The 16,159-nt window shown below is 37.0% G+C and overlaps 1 protein-coding gene across 3 annotated transcripts in view; it reads right to left on the bottom strand.

Moving 5' to 3' along the window:
• SOX6 (SRY-box 6) overlaps positions 1 to 16,159 on the bottom strand; it is a 170,671-nt gene that overhangs the window by 72,628 nt on the left and 81,884 nt on the right. The gene's annotated exons all lie outside the window — the stretch shown is intronic.

Here is a 16,159-nt window from a genome sequence, read left to right as displayed (position 1 = left end):
CCAACTTCTTTTACTGACCACAAATTCATTGTACTGGTTCAGAAAAAGAAAAATCACTCTCATCTCTTCTGCTGCCCTGCTGTGGCTAATGGCCAACCCATACCGAAAATAAAAGAATCTCTCCACATTTCAGATACTCTGGCTTGTATTGTTGTAGTACTGCAAAATAACAGCTTTATTTTGTTAAAAGGGCCTAACTTTAAGTGGACCATGGAATATTTATGGCTCTCAGTAGTCCTTTGAAAGAGTTATCTTATGTTTTTATGCCGATCATGGGTCAGAGGTTCAAATCAGCACTTCTTTCTGTCACTCCTTATATGTTTTACTATAATTTACAGCTCAGCAAGAGGACTCATAAAACAAAAGTGTCTATTTTACTTCAGCAACTAATTCTAGCTAATCAAAGCTTTCCAGCAAAACAACCCAGCATGAAACTCTGCGTGGAAAATATGCAGAGAACAAAGCGTTTTGTCAAATAACACATCTCATGATGTAAACACATATGTCTCTTATAGGAAATTTTATCGCTTCCACATTATCGGCACACAAAAGGAGCATTCTTGTTGCAGACCTGGTGCGACTGTGGAGCCATCGTCATTGGAAACAAGAGCCTGATTAGGTTCCCACACAGATATGAATAGATTTTCTTTTTTTAGTGTAATGCTGCCTTTCTTATTTCTTAAACAGACTAGTAATTGTGGCTGTAAAAACAGTGAATTGTGTTTGGACCACATTTGTTTCTTCGTATTTTTTTTAGCTACCCAGTGACACCAATTATCCCATATGGTTGTCCTCTTCTGGAAAGTCTGAGTTAATCCACAGCTGTGAAGATGAAGACGCACCCAGCAGGCTCTAAATCTGGTGGGTCTCTTGTCTGTTAATAAAGTCCACAGTCTGCTGGACAGATGTTAGGAGGATCTGTTAAATAAGTCAGTGACAAAGACCCAGACTTCTGCTGGGGAAAATTATTAGCAAAACCATATCTATTCTTCATAGTTTTTCATTTCTTTCTTCATCTTTTGGAGAAGAAAATTTTCCTTACTTGACAGAGGAGTCCTACAGAACATACGATAGGTCCTGCTCAAAATATGAATGGACTAAAGGATCACATTCACATGAGTTCTGAAGAAATGATAGATCTTTTTGTCCTTGACTTATTCTTTCATGCTGTGGTTCCTGCACTATTATTTTAATTTTGGGTTCATTCATCATATTATAGAAGGAGCCTGAATAGGTATTTTCAGCTACAAAATGTCTACTTAAATTTTCAATGTAAAGGGAAATGTAAACTGAAGATGAAATTACCATGTGACTAATTTTTGTTAAAAGTTATTAACATTACCTTTTCCTAAATAAAGGAATTATAGATGATGCTTTTTGCCCCCAAGGCTCATGCTAATGTTTGGTGTTGGGGAGGGGGGAAGGGCTGGGAAACCACCATGGAAAAATGTGGAGTGAGAAGATACCTGCAGCAAGATTCACGATTAGAACCTTATTCACTTTTCCCTGTCCCCACCTGTTTCTCATCATGGCCTGACAGCTCAGACATCCAACCTCAAAGTCTCTCTCAGTTACAGTCATGTAAATTTGGAGAATTGTTACCTAAAATATATGCACCAGTACAATAAAGAACTAACTTGCCTTCAGGCACATGTGCATTAAGGTGCTCTTAAAATCACTTCTGTTTCATTTGTAAACTGTATTTCTTGTTCTTTTGACCTCATCCTGCTTTGACGTAATGAAGTAGAAGTTTTCATCAAAATAGCTCTCTCTGCTGCCTAAATGCAGAAACTTTCATGTAGGCATCCTTCCTAAGATCATGTCCCTTAGAAATCAAATGGCCTTGATTCCATTGAATTATGACAATTAAATGCAATCTCTCTCAACTGTCTGTTCACAACCTGTTTACTGTAAAGCTGTGGACAAAGCCAAGAAACAATATTTAGAGCTCAAATAAATTATCAGTCACTGCAAGTAGGTAAGACAATATAATTTGGCATCTGGCAGTTGTCTCTGTAATATTGTGTTTGTTTCCTCTCACAAAGCAAAGCTGTGGGTTCATGAGATTTGCAGCACCTTGACAAGTTTTCAAGATATAATGTCACCCCATCACCCTATGAGGCTTCTGGGAATTTTTAATGAGACAGCATTAAAATCATGAAAGAAAAGTTTACTCTCTGCAAAAAAACATTAATTCCAAAATATATCTTAAAAAAATTATATAATTATATATAATATAATAGCATGGAATATATGTAGCATTTTGTCTATTAAAAGAAAATGACTACTCAGTTCACAGTGCCTGTGATATTTAAATGAGACTTTCAATTATTTTCAATGTCACCAAGTCAAAAATCTATCCCTGTAAAATATAGGTAATGGTCCTCAGGCCCCCAGAGAGAAAACTATATTTCTGCCATGTCAGGAAACAACAAAGGGCAGTCCAAAAGCTGACAGGGGGAACAAAGTATAAGCTACTAAAAGAAACAAACAAACAAAAGCAAAACAATTACAAAAACGACAACAAACACACACACCCCCAGAAAAACCCAAACCCACATATATATATACAAAATTGAAATCCTTCTGTAGAAAATACGGAGCTCTTGCTTTCTGAAGAACAATTCCCTTCTGAAGCAACTGACTGGAAGGAGAAGCAAAAATCCTCACTGACTTGGCGGTCGTGTCTCACCTCATTTCACTCTTTTTATTTTTTTTTTTCCCCTTTCCAAACAGACTGAGTGTTGGTCTTCTGAGAATATGATGCTAAGCCACTTTTCCTGTAGAGTTTTTAAACTGGGCCTCTGAGAAAGGGTTTGATACAATTCAGTGACTGAAGTAATACCTTTGTCCATCTGAGCATTAAATGGCCCATTGAAATACAGCTTAGTTAGAATTTCAGTAAATGGTGCTTTCTTTCTTTTTTTTTTTTTTTATTATTATTCTTATTATTCCTTTCCCAACAGATTACAGCCTGTATCTGAAAATGAAGTTCAATCACTTTTGGTTGCCTCTCAGGTCAGGCCCTTTAGCCAGTGTTAATTAAATATAACCCCTTCAGGATACTGGAGGTTAAATGAGAGCAACAAACCGGTCTTCTTCGAAATATTACTTCATGCTCTCCAAAAAGCTGTAATCTGTTTGGGAGGGCCCTCATTTAAACACATTGGTCTTAACAATAACAATTTATTGGGGGTGGGGAGGGGAGAACCATGCTAAATGCTATTTTATCCAATAGCTAGTAATCACAAAACATTAAGCACCTATTTCCATGCAATATACCATGTCTATTGTGTTTAAATAACACACATCATAAAGGAAAGTGCTGCAGCAGACAATTTAGGCTGTAGCAGCACATACAGCAGAAATTTCTACTTGATAAAGTGAAACTATAAAGACTCAATGCATGTCAGACAGCTTCCATGTCTAATATTCTTCCCTGCAGCTATTAGAAGTTCACATTTTTGTCTCTAGTAGGCATGAACATTACTGTACCTTCAATTTCATGTATTCAGTTCACATTTTGTTGTCCGTTCCATACAATTTGACTAGAGCTTGAAACTGGAAAGTAGCTGAAGTTGTCTTTTTTTTTATCATAATAATTTTAAATGAAAAAAGGGAGGGGTTTGTGTAAGCTATTTGTTTCTGCTTTGTAAAAAGTTTCCTGAAGTATTCATAATAATTTTACTATTAAATTAGTTGAAAGAAGGCTTTTTAGCACATGGTAATTAGTCTTGTCTTTCTGAACATGACTTTACTGTAAATACTCCTCCTTGACTATCCCTTTGTCCCAAGATTCCTTAGAAGAATGCAACCAAGCGATAATTCAGCATTATTGCTGCTTCAGTGCACTAATCGCTTAAAGAGCAGCAAGGACCCTATGTTTACTGCCACAAGGCTCCTACAGCCTCCCGGCCTAAGGCAGGCTTCCCAGCCCAGCAGCATCCAGATGTCAAGAGGAATATCCAGCTCCTGATGCAGCATGCCGCTCCATTCCAGTATGGCCTAAACATCTGTTTCATCTGCTGGCGAACAACCTGCTGAATACACTGAGACTGCCACACGAAGCAGGGAATTGAAGGAGGGTGGGAATGAAATACTGCAGTTTGCAAAGCTCAACATACATATCGCTAAAAAAACCCTATACAGACACAAAAGTTGACACAAAATGTTTAGAACCCCAAAACTGGAGTTTGATCATTCGCTCTCCAGACTGAAAACCTAGACAAATATGAGGATCATTTTAAGAAAAAGCCTCTTTCTACATAATATATGCTTAGCATTTTTTTCCTAATGGAGAAACAGACGAAAACACATTAGCATCTCATCTTACTAACTTTACTCTGGTTTAATTCTTTATGGTGTAAGAAAAGGACAAAATAAGGAAAAGTACAGAAGTATGTAACAAAAAGTGTTTGTTGTGTTTATAGAAAATGTTCTTAAAATAAAACAAAAAAAAACCAAACCAACAAAAAAACTAGAACTTCAAAATAAGATAAACCTAGGCATCTCTTACATATTTATGATTTCCTATAGATAGTAATTCAGGAGCTCAAAAACAATAAGCATCTTTTGTCTAAAAGATAGGAGTATGTAAACATTGACATTTTATCTTGAGGCATGACAAAAACAGCAAACATTTTTAGTTGATCTAGATTAAGTTCTGACAAGGAATAAAGGAGTGCTAACTGTTCTCATCTCTTCCACTTTGTGTATCTATTCTCTCGTATTTTTACTAGCGACAATAATGGAATAGTTGCCTGCTCCCATGCAAATTCTTTGAGTTGTTTATGAAAGCAAGATCAAAGCCCAAACTGAGAGTGCCTCTTTTTTTGCTGTATTTTTTCCTCAAGAGAAAGACCTAATGAGAGGCTGTTAAACTTGCAGTCTTGCTCTGCACTTAGAGAGCAGGAGCACTCTCATAGTGCAAGCTCCCAGCTTACCTTTTCTCTGGCCAGCCTGGGGACATGGTTCACCTCTGCGTGCCAGGAAACAGGAGCACAGAAGGCAGGAGGGACTAAACACTTCTGTGTCCCACCTCCACACAAGATGAGCACCAGTAAGGAGGAATCATCCCTCAGACCTTCCATTTAAACTCACCCACCCTCTGAGAACCTGAGCAAGCCAACATTTTCTCTGTGCTCCTCACGAAATGGATACACTGCATTACTGTAGCAGCATCTGAACTAGGTATATCTGAATACAACCATAAAGTATTCCTAGTATAGATAAAACGTGAGCATTAATAAAATTGCTATTCTAATAAAATATTGTAAATATCAATTAAAAAAAAGATTCTAAAATCTTCACCAAATATCTATAGCCATTCCCTCTGCAGGAGGATAGCAGAAGCATCAGTAAAATCTTTCTCATAAGCACAAAGGTTTGCAGTCCTTCATTTAATGCTGTCAGATTACTGATATGCTACTTTTTGATCACGATTCTCCTGTTATTTACCATGCACAGGAAAGAAACACAATAGCCGTATCTTTGTGGTTCTCCCAGATTATATACTGTTCTATACATCTTAGTTATTTGCAAAAAAAATCTTTAACATTTTTTATGATTTTACAAAATAACTGTGACAAGCTCTGCTTGTCAAAAACAATTCTGTTTTTGATATGGAAGGAGACAGGCAAGTATGCCTAAATACCTTTGGTAGAAAGCCAGTCACAGCAAAGGACAACTGCACTTGCTTGAAAAAGTAATTTCTAGCTTCCAGTGGATAATGGAAAGAAAAAATGTGAAATGTTAAAGTTAAATCCATACGTGATTTTTCTATTACAATTTGCTATTGCCATTTTCATGGCATAAATTCTAACTCATAAAAATTGTGGATAGCACCAAAGTTAGCAGACTAACACCAAAGTTAACAGACTAACAAGCTCACCTAGGAAAAGAAGCAAGGACCAGGTAGCAGGCTCCAAAGATACCTGCAAACAAAGGCTCTAGTGTTTTAAACTCCTTCTCTTGCATCCAAGGAAAGTGAATAAGCAGCATTTATTTAAACTAAAAATATAAACAAATCTATCAGGAAAATATGAAAATATAATCAGATGGTTGCATCATAGTTCAGGATTTTTCATTCACTTTGTGCTATTATAGTATTACCTTCTCTGATGATGCTGTAAATCAAATTATTCATAGAAAGAATTTAAAATGTATTCTGGTATTCTTTTAGAAGCTCTTCCCAAAAAAATCTAGGTTTTATACCTTACTGCTAATATAAAGAATTTTTAACAATAAATGTGAGAGGTCTATATCAAAAAGCAGTTAACTCACAAATTCAGACAGTTTCACTCACTTTATCTGCAGAAATGTGTTCTGCACTAAAGTTAGTGTAAAAAGAAGAAGCTGCTTAAAACAGACAACTGCGATAAGGGAAATAAAATTATATGATTGAGAAGCAATTAATTATAGTAAGTTTGCTGAAGGGATGATAGCTATCAAAGCTTATCAAATTTTGCATTTCAGAATTTCAGATATTTATTTTTAAAAATGTTCACACATAGATAGGCTTTGTGAGAGAAGTCAGGAGTTTCATTCAGTCTCATGTCAGCAGGATTACAAGCAATTATGAGTAACTGCTTGTTGAGCTGTGTGAAATGAGTTGGTGAATTGAGTTTCCTAGTAAGCACATGTCCATGTCACTGGTATGATTGCCAGTAATGTAGACAATCTTAGTTGAAGGGGTCTAAAAACATAATTATTCTTCTAATCCTATAGGGGTTTAAATCAATTCAGGACAGAAGATGGTTGTGCAATTGCTGCTTCTAGTGTACACATTCTAGGTCTGTCAACCAGGCAGCAGAGAGGAAAACCAAGGCATAAGCAAGAAAAGAGGAAACCAGGACATGGAAAAAATAAGTGGCAATAAATGTTCTCTAGAAATATTTTATAAAATCTAGATTAAGTTGGTGGGTTCATTCACTCCCTGACTATCCAGAAGGAGAAATTGTCTAATGTAATGCTTGTAGTATTTCCCTGGGTAGAACACTCACCACTGCTAAGCATACTGAGAGGCAAAAGCACTACAATTAAATTTATACATGCTCCCATGACAGAATAATGTAATAAGTGGGTGCAGGCCGGAAAAAAAAGAGAGTCCCACTTAAACTACCTATCTCAATTCCCACATCTGAATCCCCATCTTGTGAGAAGGCAACTCTACATTTAAACACTGAACATTTGAAAGTGCTGCTTGGGATTTGAAGCTGCAGTGTTTTCTGACTTTTGTAAGAGATACAGTTCATGTGGTACCTCACAGCCATTCTATAATTTTCACTAGCAAAAATGGACAGAAGACAGGGCTATAATAAATATATACTGGCTCTACTGATCAGGAGAAGCTTTATCAGTCAGCTGGGGCACATCTGGGAAAAAAAGTCACTCAGGTGCATCTCTAGCATCCCATTCAATTAACATATCATTAAAAATGGTTTGTCCCTGTTCAGCCTGCTGTGTTACCTGATAAGTCAACACAGTTAAAATGTATATTTAAATGCAGAAAACAGTGAAATGTTTTCTTTGTGAAGCAGAAAACAAGCCAGTTTACAGGTATTTTAAAGCATTAGAAATAATTGTGCTTTGCAGGTTGCTTAGCAGATCGCTCACACTGATCTTTTACTGTGTATTTTGAACTTTCATGCACCTTCAAGGGAAATTAAATAAAGTCCTTAAAGGAAATATACACAAAATTATGCAAAACATATTCAAATGGGCTTATAAAAATTGCATCTAAAAAAAATTTCACATTTGCACCTCAAAACCAGGTAACTGGGGACTTACTATTATAAATGCATTGGAAGCTGATGTATTTCATCACAACTCACAAGAAAATGTGAACTGGGCATAAGATGATTGCCATGCTTTCTGAACTGCAATGGGTGTGATGATACTTCAGCAACAGTGCTGGGACCAGGTTAAATAGGCTATGAGGCCTGATCTTAGCCCTCCCCTAAGTGTTGAAGAGATGGCCTGTGCTGCATGAATTACTGTGAATAGTTCACAGAAGTGTTATTTAATAATGCTGTAAACTAGTTCAATAAGGTGACATGTTCTGTTTCTAGTGTGTAGAACAAATGATTCAACTTTTTTGAAAGGACTTTACTTCTCTGATTTTTCACTTCCAAAAACGCCAGTGGACCTGAGAGTACACTCTCACTATTCCTACAGCTGAAATACTTCTTCATTTTCCATGCTTAGCTACTTGCCATAATTCATGCACAACACCAAAATACATGCCCTATTATAGAAAATTCAATAGATTTTGTGAAAGATTCCATAAAGTTTCAAATAATCCCATGAAATTTAAGCATCGTGTGTTTTCTTCTTGTACACCTTAATATGCTCCTCCCTCCAGTCTTTTTTTCAGGACTGCCTTCTGTGCCTCCAGCCACACACGTAGCCTGCATGCCGAGTCGTAAGAATAGACAGATGCTTCCCATACTTTCTAGTTAGGACACTTTTCTAATTTCTCAATCATACGGATTCTAAAAGCATCACAGGCCAAACACATTTTAGACAAGCAGGGTGTTAGAGGCCATACCATTGCTGTTTCATCATCCATGAAGACTCTTCTACTCGGTGATAGCAACATCTGCTCACCGGTTTGATGAGTTTTGTCTCCTCTCCTATAAATTTCCCTTTCTTTCTGAACTGGATCAGTGGGAGGGCATATGGTCTTATAATCAAAGACCCTCGAAAATGAGGGAGGTGATATCTTTCCAGTCCATGTACCTTAAAGAGAATTCTTCTTCTTTCTTTGAGCATGTGTGTGTGTTTGTCTGCACCTAGAAGCTCTAACCTAACCACTTTATTCTTAGAACTTTTAGTTCAGATGAAAAATGAGCTATTAAGTCTTTTTTTTTCCTAGCAATTAGTCAGGAAAGAATGATGATATTGAATTGTATTATTTTCCTTTGTGTATAGACCTGACTTAAAAGACATTTTTGTTTTTAATCGGATTCCTGATAAGTTCCTAAACAACCAAAAATGTTAACACCTTCACAGGAAAAAATCCTTCATGTTTGTAATTTGTAGTCAAATTAAGCAGCTTGCTCTATGGTTATCAAAAGTATAATAAAATTCCAGAAACATATTCACTTGCAGCTAATTCCTGTAAGGCACACACCATATACATTTCTAGAAAGCTTGAAGGAATCCAACTGCCAGCTCAGAGTGTGCCTCACAGTCAGCCTATTCCCCAAAGGGATGCCACAATTTTAAAAGAGCTTTAAAAAACGTGCTCGTCCCCTGACGGCACTCTGTAGTACTGGTGCCTCTGGTGCTCTGTCAGTAAATGCAGCAGTAACTTATTTGCTTCTTACTGGCTTCTGAGTGAATACATACCCCTGGGAGGGAGCTTTGCACAGCACAATGATTTTAAAATAGAGCCTGGGCTTTCAGCAAGGGGCAGCCAGTGGTTAAGGCAGCAAGAACATCTTGTTGATGCTGGGGGCTCAGCCTCTTCCAATCACTTGGGCTCTAGCTTTTGCCTTGATATAGACTGAAGAGATGCAAAAAAACCTCCTGAAATCCAGGCTATAAGGATGATATCCTTTTAAACATACAAGTTTCCTTATAAGTGAGTTGATGTCTCGGCCATTTATGATCTTAATGGTAAATTCTCCCTGCAACAGAGCATATGGGCCTGGAAGGCAGCTGTCCTGCTCGGTAAGATCTAAAGGTGCAAAAGGTGGGAATCGTGCCAGGAGCCTGATCCCTAGCTGCCAGATTGAAAAGTCTTCCCTCTTGGGAGAGGAGAGCAGGAGCAGGACAGGAGCACTTCCCAAGGTGGAGGAGGGGCTGGGAATCTGAAGGGAACAGAAAGAGAGAACTATGCCAGTCTGGGTGACAGGCCGGTGGTTAGGGACCTTCCTGCAAATGGGGAAAACACCTGCCCAGGAATGGACTTAGGCTTGCCACCACCAAGACAAGTACTAGAACTGCTTCAGATTATAGAAACAGTCTCTTTCTTAAACATGCCAATACACTTTTTATTAAATAATGTGGCACTGTTCCATTAAGCAAGAATGAGTGTAACAAAGACATGCTGTTTAAAGCAGGTTTGGGAGGTAACAGAGCATTGGGTGCAGAATGGGTGCAGGAAGCCTCTTGCAGCTGCAATGCTGCTGTGCCAGGCTAATGGCTTTGTTTGTTTGTTTGTCTTTCTGTCTGTTTTTACCAGCTTGAAGAGAATAGGGAGATTTCCTCTCATTCTGGTTGGGGATGACATTACTGGGGGAGCTAGGAAAATCTTGGAAAAAATTTCCTCACAATTGATACTTTTCTGCAAAAATTCTCAATTTTGATGGGCTGTCCTTTCCTGAGGAAAATCACTTTGCCAGATAATTCAGGGCTGAAGATGAGAAGGAGTAGGAGAAGATAAAGTATTAAGAAATTCTGCAAAGAAAGGAGGTCATATAGTAAAATATTGACGCAATGACATCATTTTCATTGATACTGCCACTAATATAATTCAACTTGATAACACAGATATTACATACAGAGACATAAACGTTCAAGTAGGGAAAGGCACAAGTATAACTATTTCATTGATTTTAATTAAATTTTCCTAAGTATTGCAAGGTTGGCATATTTTTAATTTTATTTTCATTAAAGGACGTGCTTGGTCTCTCAGAGCCCTAATAAAATCTTCTTTCAACCTCTTTCCTTTCTCTGCTACAACTTAAATTCCTACATAAGAAAAGGACCAAAATATTTAATTTACTACTTCCATATACTGAAATTTGCACACACCATCCCCTTAATTTAGGCCACTATTCACTGTATCATAATAAGGAACATTCTGTTTAAAATATGTCCACCTAGAGCTCAGTAGTCTTTGAATGCTAGATAAAATCATTCTATAAGGCTAATGAAGACAGAAACTCTGCCTGTAACAATATTAAGTTTGTTTTCTCTAGTGATTCGAAGAAGTGAGCAATCTGTCAGTAATTCATTGAGGGAAATTACTTGTCTTGTAGGAATTCCCGCTGACAGTCACTCACTCATAGTGCTGACCCAACCATCTACCCGCTGACAAACAAATTACAGTGTCTTAACTTTGAAAAGGTAACTAGCTGTTTTTAATTTTGATTGGTCTAACCAATTCTCTTTCACATTTACCCAATCCTAATTCTTCATCGTGTTAAAAAAAAAAAAATAAATAAAAAAAAAAAAAAAAAAAAAAAAAAAAAAAAAAAAAAAAAAAAAAGAAAAAGGAATAGGAAAACCCCACGGTTTTTGCATTTCAAAAAATTATTATTGCCTACATCCGAGAGTGTTATGTCAGATAAAACTGTTAAACTGTGTCTAACCAACATTAAGACTGGCAGCCCTGCCAGTGACTGACTGGGTGAGTGAACACATTACTGAGACAGCATTGTAGAAATTAATTTTCTTCAATAAAGTGATTTTTAAGGCTCATATATTTCACAATCTAAACATATGTCACTGTTTCATAAACAAAATAAATGGATTAAAATAATACATTACCAATATGCTGACACATGGAGATATTTTAATTAGAAATACTTAAGCTGCGTGATATTTAACTGCTGTATTTGTTGAAGAGGAGCATGCATCATTTAATAAGACATAAGGCAGGTACATCACTTTGCATGATGTGGTACCAGAGTGGGACCAAATCACCTCCAGTGTGAGCTATCACTATCAGATCACATTAGCCCCACTGAAAAATTGAGTTAAGGTTACAACATACAGAGGAAACATCGTAAGAGCAGCAGTCCACTTAAACAACCTTTTCATTGAAATAATAAGTCACCCCGATTCTAGTTCCTGAGAATAATATTTCTTCATAAAGGGCCACATTTAACAACTTAGCTATTTAAAGGCCATATTTACATGACTGTCGCATTACATTGGCCTCTTTCCTGCACATTCTTCTTGACTTACTTTAAGGACCAGCACTAAAATAGCTGAGGAAAGCAAATGTCAACTATGTCCTGAAATTTATATGTGTGAGAGAATTGGAATAAGTAGAAATGTAATATATTGTTTACTGTACCAAGTGCCCTCTGTCCTCTAAAGGTCAAAAGCATTGTAACCTTGGAGTTACAGTTTCTGATTGTTCCCAGGGTTAAATACATTATCAAAATTAATGGTTCAAACCCCTCAACCTTCAGATATATGAGTATTCATGCCTCCATCTGCTGAACTGTTCAACTAAAAATAGCATTCTTTGGCCTTCTCTCTACTAATATTGTGCCCCTGAGGCAGGCTGTGCAATGCTTCAGCAGTACACCGGATCTGCACCCAGCAGTATAAAAAAAAAAAGGTCATTTCATTTGTTTGCAATTAGAAGAGAATATTGAGGAGCAGGATGAGATGGGAGGGCAGAAAAGAAATAGACAAATATGTGTTTAGTTAATTTAAAAAAAAAAAATTGGATTATAAAAACTTCAGGTTTCAAGAACACAGCTGCAACTATAGTTAAGACTTGCCAAGGTTCATTAGTGTTATAAGCGATAAATTTTGAAGGACAAATTACACAAATAGTTTGGGGAAAGAGTTATGAACGAGAGCTTTTTTGTTTTGCTTTTTTTTCCCAAAGCTCACTTTGTTTAGGAATAACTCCAGCTAGCATCATTGTAGTGCTTCCATTTCTATCAACAGTTTATCAGTCGCAGTTGAGAGAGTTGCGACATTTCCTTATTTACCACATAGAGAGCTTTGTAGAAATATGTAAGAATGAAGGCAGATTCTTTTTAAACAATAAAGAGCATATAGTAACATGCCTTGTTTGAAAGTGAGGACATAGGTGCCACCTCTGCCACCACCGTGACTTCCCAGTAACTAAGTTACTGCTGCCAGCAACATGGGATCTGGGAAAACCCATTTCATGACCAAGTTCACTCATTTAGCAAGACTGCTGACCACATATATCTAGAATCAGTTAATATCAATGCAAACATTTGACAGCTGTGGAAAAGATTCAAGGAAACAGGAAAGGGGAGAAGCTCCAGAGAAGGTGTGTATAAAGAAAAGCAAAAGGAAAATTATTGACAGGTTTTACAGCTCACACTGATTAATTAAAGCAACATGCTTTAGTTAAACACACATCAGAACTGTTTCATACACCATTATGCACACGTGCTACAGGTGTATTTGGTAATATAGCTGTAAAATATTTAGCAGAAGTTTGATTTGATCAGATTCACTCACAGCTGTTTGAAGCTGGAGGGGTAAACAGAAATAGCTTGGTTTTTCTGATTAGACTACACTTAGAGAACTGTTCTTGCATCAGCAAGATCCTTCCTCATACCAAAAGTCCTAACAAGGCTTGGTCCTACCAGGCATATTATTTAAATCTTTGGCTGAGTTGTTGAGGAAACTGGTAAGATGTGGCTGAGACAGCAATGGGAAATGTGGAACACAGGGTTTTAAGTCTTTTTTGTCAACAACACCTTTGATGACACCTTCATGAGATCATTATACAGATTAAAAGAAGCTATCTGATATCCACCCAAAGCAGAGCAAGCCACCAGTTCGGGAACATGGACTGGCATAAATGTGTGGTAGTTACTATTTTATTTCAGTATACTTAAAGCTACACTGAGTATTAATGGTATTTACCATTACCTGATTAATGTGATTCAAAATCTAAAGAGCAGATGGGTCAAACAGGTCTATTGCTGAAGGAGAACTTTTTTTTTCTATTTTTTTTTTTAATATTGCACCTATAAAAGTGACATTAGTTACTCGAGGAACTCCTGTACATGATTTCAGTAGTCTTTTTTTTAACTTATGGAGATGTATAATTCCCTGGTGAACCCAAATACAGAATTCAGAGAAAGTACATTTTGATAACAATGTGCTAAATAGCTTAAGACTGGCAAATCATTAACTACAACTTGCCCTCTGGAGAAGCATCATCTGGGGAATAATTCCTATCGCTACATGATGTACCTGGGAGTAAATGGTTCTCTGTACTGTTAGATTCAGAGCTTGCATAGAAGTTGCCCTATCACACAGGAAGACGAGAACACAAATTTGCTGCTAGCCCCCACCTGGAGCTTGATCATAATAAAAAAAAAAAAAAAAAAAAAAAAAAAAAAAAAAAAAAAAAAAAAAAAAAAAAAAAAAAAAAAAAAAAAAAAAAAAAAAAAAAAAAGGAGGGATTACAAGCTTGAAGCAGACAGAATTTCCACTGCAGCTGCATACAGATTATGGAACATAATTTTGGAACTAATAATAATGCCCTGGTAAACTGAACTAGTAGAGCTACTGCAAAGCTCTTCGACTTGACATAGCTCTCCCTCCCCAAGTTCTCCAAACACGTATATTAGACATACCCTCACATGCAGAAACAAAACCAAACCTGCAAATGAATTAGCTATTTCTCCCACTGGCTGAAAGGAACAGAGATTAGTTCTGTGATCAGTATTTTTAAGCACTTGGGAAATACTCAGATACCATGGCCACAGCATTCATGTAAATAAATAAGTGGGTGGGGTGCGTGGAAGAAAGGAAGCAGAACAGAGAAAGAAGGGGGAAGGGAAGCAAAGACGGGAAAATTAGCTGAAATTCTACACCCCTAACAGTCTTTGTGACGCATCAGGTATAACAACAAATTCCCTCCAGCAAACACACCCAAATAAGTAGCCATTTAGGGAACACTTAGAGAACTGGCACAAGGAGAATATTAATAGTAGGAGTAAATAAAATTTAGTTTCTCACAATTTGACAATCTGATGAGCACATATCAACCTAAGGTTAAGCACTTTATCACTTAAGCTCTTATAACCATGAAACTTTAAAGGTTGTGAAATCCCCTAGAGGTGAAATTCAAACAAAATAGAAAGGGGGGAGGCGGAGGAACAAACAAAAGAAGTCTTTTACAACAAATACATCAAAATGAAAATTCAGGCCCTTCAAGCCTAAATGTTTCCAAATTTACTAGCACCACTTTCTTGGTTGGTTGTTTTCTCTCCAATTATTCTCATCAAGTTTAACAACTCAGTTTATCATTTCCAAAAATGAAATTGCACTGTTGCTGTAGGTTCAGATCAAGTCTAATGTGTAAATATGTGGGTCAAGTTACAAATGGATCCTGTTAAAGGGAAGAATCAAAATGTCTGTGGTTTAGATCCTGTTTCTTTGACAGTTGAACAGTTTTCACGCTTTCCTGCCTTACAGCCTTGTGTAGGCACAGTATTTGTTTTAGTGCATTTCAAAGCAGCAAAAATAGTCTCTCTCAATTCACAAGGTGATTTCTGCAGTATTTTCTCTACTAAAGCTAATGAGACTTTCACTTCAATAAATAGTCAAACACAGACTTTCAAAGGATACCTGCTTGCTATTTTTCCTTTCGAGAAACTTCCCTTTGGTTTGAAGCCTGTCCAAGGTACAGTCTTAATATCACATTATCATGTCCCAAAAAAACATTTTCTGGAGATCTCTGCCTGCAGAGTCAGGGCGTTCTGACAAATTTTGATTGTATGTTAGGTCAGACCTAAGCTCAAGGGGTCTTTTTTGCCAGCTCTGGACCATCAGTGAACAGCGAATTCTGGTGCCATTCTCACTTACCCTAAGTGAAGTTGGCAAGAATATCAGCATAGGGTAAAGAAGGGAGGGTTTTTAATTCACTTTGGTCCCTCGGGGAAACAATATAGTTGCAGAAAGGTAAGCAAAGTAGATATTCGGATATTAACACGGCAATATTTTGCTACTCTAGGCACAATTTATTCCTTACTCGCTTCTGAACCTGACTCTAACCTAACTCAAATAGGGGTTTCAAAGGTTTACTTGCAAATAGTTACATGCATCTTTAATGGCCTTTCCTCTCATGTTCACTGTCACTTTCTTTCCACACATTTTAACTCTGAAAGCTTTTGACTGTTTCTTCATTATTTATGACATTGTTGTGTCTTTTCTTGTGAAATTAAAAACTTCTTGCCACAAGAAGCTAGCTAATAATATGGCACATAAATCTTTCTTTCACAACATTTCACTCTGTGTGTGCCAAAAACAAATAAACGGCCAAACTAAGGCTCCTAAACCATGCTTGGCATCTGACCAGCTTAATGCACAGAAAGGTTGAGATTACCTAAATACAGAAGCTAAAAGAGTGTGCAATTTATTGTATTGTCAACACCACGCTGTATGGGAAAAAAAAAAAAAGACAAAAAGAAAA

This window comes from Empidonax traillii, unplaced genomic scaffold (genome assembly GCF_003031625.1).
Source record: "Empidonax traillii isolate 1590-97213 ecotype Southwest subspecies unplaced genomic scaffold, ASM303162v1 scaffold274:size1118153, whole genome shotgun sequence".
Lineage (NCBI taxonomy): Eukaryota > Metazoa > Chordata > Aves > Passeriformes > Tyrannidae > Empidonax > Empidonax traillii.
The sequence above is the reverse complement of the archived record's forward strand: the minus strand, read 5'-3'. Positions and strand labels throughout refer to the sequence as shown.